This window comes from Phycodurus eques, unplaced genomic scaffold (assembly GCF_024500275.1).
Source record: "Phycodurus eques isolate BA_2022a unplaced genomic scaffold, UOR_Pequ_1.1 contig_612, whole genome shotgun sequence".
NCBI classification, from domain to species: domain Eukaryota; kingdom Metazoa; phylum Chordata; class Actinopteri; order Syngnathiformes; family Syngnathidae; genus Phycodurus; species Phycodurus eques.
The window spans coordinates 1-4,458 of NW_026904608.1; the positions used below are offsets into that span (position 1 = coordinate 1).

Genomic DNA, 4,458 nt, shown 5'->3' on the forward strand with positions numbered 1-4,458 from the left:
TCGCTTCTCTGCCTTTTAGCTAAGATCAAGTGTAGTATCTGTTCTTATCAGTTGAGTATCTGATACGTCTCCTGTCCAGGGACCATACATTAAATAGATTTTTGGGGGCTTGCTCTGTCCACTTCTTGCATCAACCTGGTATTTGAAGTATATCCACAACTAGGTCGAAATAAAGATCAATTGAGCCATCAATCCAATGACTTGAACTATATTTAATGCACTGAACAGAAGGTAAACAAGTAACTCTGGGGTCTGTCTGTTATTCTGACCTTCAGTGTTGTACGGAGGCATATTAAGTTTGGACATGGAGCATAGGAGAAAAGTGACAAGGAATGTTGTACGCCTCTCCCCAGCCACTTCATCCAGCTCTTCCGGGGGGATTCCGAGGCGTTCCCAGGCCAGCCGAAAGACGTAGTGTCCTGGGTCGTCCCCGAGGTCTTCTCCCGGTGGGACGTGCCGGAACACCTCACCGGGGAGGCGTCCGGGAGGCATCCGAATCAGAATTCCCGGCCACCTCATCTCTTCTCCTCTTAATGTGGAGGAGCAGCGGCTCTACTCTGAGATCCTCCCGGATGACAGAGCTTCTCGCCCTATCTCTAAGGGAGAGCCAAGACAACCTGCGGAGGAAACTCATTTCGGCCGCTTGTATCCGGGATCTTGTTCATTCGGTCACGACCCACAGCTCTTGACCATAGGTGAGGGTAGGAACGTGAATCGACCGGTAAATCGAGAGCTTCGCCTTTCGGCTTAGCACTTCTTTACCACAACGGACCGATACAAAGTCCGCATCACTGTAGACGCTGCACCGATCCGCCTGTCGATCTCCCGTTCCATTCTCCCCTCACTCGTGAACAAGATCCCAAGATACTTGAACTCCTCCACTTGGGGCAGGATCTCATCTCCGAGCCGGAGAGGGGACGCCACCCTTTTCCGACTGATGACCATGGTCTCAGATTTGGAGGTGCTGATTCTCATCCAAGCCGCTTCACACTCCGCTACGAACTGCTCCAGTGAGAGTTGGAGATCACGGCTTGATGAAGCCAACAGAACCACATCATCTGCAAAAAGCCAACAGAACCACATCATCTGCAAAAAGTAGAGATGCAATGATAATACCGGACCCCTTCTATGCCTCGACTGCGTCTTGAAATTCGGTTCATAAAGGTTATGAGCAGAATCAAAGGGCAGCCTTGGTGGAGTCCAACCCTCACCGGAAACGAGTCCGACCTACTGCCGGATATGCGGATCAAACTCTGACTCCGGTCATACGGGGACCCGACAGCCCGTATTAGGGGGTTCGGTACCCCATACTCCCGAAGCACCCCCACAGGACTCCCCGAGGGACACGGTCAAACGGCTTCTCCAAGTCCACAGAACACATGTAAATTGGTTGGGCGAACTCCCATGCACCCTCGAGGACCCTGCCGAGGGGGTAGAGCTGGTCCACTGTTCCACGGCCAGGACGGAAACCACACTGTTCCACCTGAACCTGAGATTCGACTTCCCGATGGACCCTCCTCTCCAGCACCCCTGAATAGACCTTACCAGGGAGGCTCAGGAGTGTGATCCCCCTGTAGTTGGAACACACCCTCCGGTCCCCCTTCTTAAAAAGGACCCATTGGTGGACAACAGTAGTCCCCCTTCTTAAAAAGGGGGACCATCACCCCAGTCTGCCAATCCAGAGGCACTGTCTCCGATGTCCACGCGATCTTGCAGAGGCGTGTCAACCAGGACAGCCCCACAACATCCAGAGCCTTTAGGAATTCCGGGCGAATCTCATCCAGGCCCGGGGCCTTGCCACCGAGGAGCTTTTTAACCGCCTCGGTGACCTACACCCCAGCGATAGGACAGCCCGCCTCAGAGAACCAGACTCTGCTTCCTCATGGGAAGGCGTGTCGGTGGAATTGAGGAGGTCTTCAAAGTATTCTCCCAACCGACTCACAACGTCTCGAGTCAAGGTCAGCAGCGTCACATCCCCACTAGACACAGTCTTGATGGTGCACTGTTTCCCCTGCCTGAGACGGCGGAGGGTGGACCAGAATTTCCTCGAAGCCGTCCGGAGGGCTTTCTCCATGGCCTCAACAAACTCCTCCCATACCGGAGTTTTTGCTTCAGCGACCACCAAAGCTGCATTCCGCTTGGCCAGTCGGTACCCATCAGCTGCCTCAGGAGTCCCACAGACCACAAAGGCCTGATAGGACTCCTTCTTCAGCTTGACGGCATCCCTCACCGTTGTTGTCCACCAATGGGTTCGGGGATTGTCGCCACGAAACGCACCGACCACCTTATGGCCACAGCGCCGGTCGACCGCCTCAGCAATGGAGGCAGCGGAACATGGTCTGCTCGGACTCGATGTCCCCCGCCTAGCCCGGAACATGAGCAAAGTTCTGTTGGAGGTGAGAATTGAAACTCCTTCTGACAGGGGATTCTGCCAGACATTCCCAGCAGACCATCACAATACGTTTGGGCCTGCCACGTCGGACCGGCATCTTCCCCCACCATCGGAACCAACTCACCACCAGGTGGTGATCAGTTGACAGCTCCGCCCCTCTCTTCACCCAAGTGTCCAAGACATGGGGCCGCAGGTCCGATGACACGACCACAAAGTCGATCATCGAACTGCCACCTCGGGTGTCCTGGTGCCAAGTCCATGTGTGGATACCCTTATGGTTGAACATGGTGTTCGTTATGGACAATCCGTGATGAGCACAGAAGTCCAATAACAGAACGCCCCTCGGGTTCTGATCGGGGGGGCGTTCCTCCCAATCATGTCCTTCCAGGTCTCACTGTCATTGCCCATGTGAGCATTGAAGTCCCCCAGCAAAACGATGGAGTCCCCAGCGGGAGCGCTCTCCAGCAGCCTCTCCAAGGACTCCAAAAAGTGTGGGGACTCTGAACTCCTGTTTTGTGCATAAGCGCAAACAACAGTCAGGACCCGTCCCCCCACCCGAAGGCGGAGGCAGGCTACCCTTTCGTCCACCGGGGTGAACCCCAACGTACAGGCGCCGAGCAGGTGTGGGTATACTTATTGCCGAGCAGGTGTGGGGATACCAGAGCTCAAGCTGCGTGTGGAGGCGAGTCCGACTATATCTAGTCGGAACTTCTCGACCTCACACACCAGCTCCGGCTTCTTCCCTGCCAGAGAGGTGACGTTCCACGTACCCTAGAGACAGCTTCTGCAGCCAGGGGTCGGAAAGCCAAGGTCCCTGCCTTCGGCCACCGCCCAGCTCAGCACTGCACCCGACCCCTATGGCCCCTCCCACAATTGGTGAGCCCATGGGAAGTAGAATGAATGCTTTTTGTCTTAAACGTCACCAAGGTTGTCATGTGCAATAGCTCTGAGTAGGTGGCAGTAGCAATTTGAGATGCGCAGCCAACTGTTGGAAACGGAAGTCTTTTTAGTGTCTGACATTCGATGAGACAAATGCATTATTTTTGTCAAGAACTACTTCTAATTATGTTTACTTTCGATTTTTTTTAATTAGTCCAATCATTTCTCTTAAACCCGAATGGGTGGACTCTAAATTGCTAATAGGTTTGAATGTGAGTGCTTATGGTTGTTTGTTTCTATGTGCCCTGTGATTGGCTGCCAACCGGTTCAGGGTGCACCCCGCCTCCCGCCCGAAGATAGCTGGGATAGGCTCCAGCAGCCCGCGACCCTTGTGAGGAGAAGCGGTAAAGACAATGGATGGATGGAGGGAGGTTTATATGTTTCTGGGTGTTAATGACCTCACTTTCAACTTATTTTATTGTGTCCCGATGCCGTTGTGCATTATGGGTATCCATTTACTGTCTCAATTTAAACTCAAATTCTCAAATAGGAAGCATATTTGTTCATGTATTAGCACACAGTAGCGTTTCATCTCACGTATGTTCCGGCTTGCCCGTTGTGTGTATGGTTGTTCACATGCTCATGATGACACCGTCGCTTAACATAGCGTGCGCGTGAATGACTTGCTCGCCCCGAGTCCAACTCATACTGACCTGACAGGGCAGACACCATGATCAAGAAGGTGGTTCACCCAGGGATGAGGCCCAGCCATTCGCATGCCGGTTGTGCTGACCTCTGCGAATTCCCCAAATGTGGGGATCTTCGACTGCATAATTTCTGGTAGTGGGGGTACTATGTTCGTGTTCTCCCCTGATTGTTGGTTGAAAATAATGAGGATGTTGCTTGTTGTAAAAAGCTGGAGTGTGCATTGTATGGTGCTATGGTACTGCAGTATGATGTAATTTCTAGCATACATGGGTTTGCTCTGAGGAGTAGAACCAGTTAGTAATGACAAAATGAAGCTTCATAACATCGTAACGCTTCGGTCATTGGTTCGAGTCATGGTCCATGTCTTGATGCTTCATGTGCACACGAAACCACCTGCTGACCATGTGTATAATCACAGCCACGTATTGTGTGATGCATTGCAATATGGTGTTTGTTGTGGCTCTTGGAAATGACTTATG

At 52.5% G+C, this 4,458-nt stretch overlaps 1 non-coding gene and 1 pseudogene across 1 annotated transcript; both read left to right on the forward strand.

Annotated features, from left to right (window-relative positions):
• On the forward strand, positions 1-127 carry LOC133398940 (U2 spliceosomal RNA; annotated as a pseudogene; the record flags this gene model as incomplete).
• Positions 128-3,976: 3,849 nt separating this feature from the next.
• On the forward strand, positions 3,977-4,144 carry LOC133398938 (U1 spliceosomal RNA). Its single transcript, XR_009768135.1, has one exon. It is a non-coding gene; the product is annotated as a U1 spliceosomal RNA (small nuclear RNA).
• Positions 4,145-4,458: the final 314 nt, after the last annotated feature.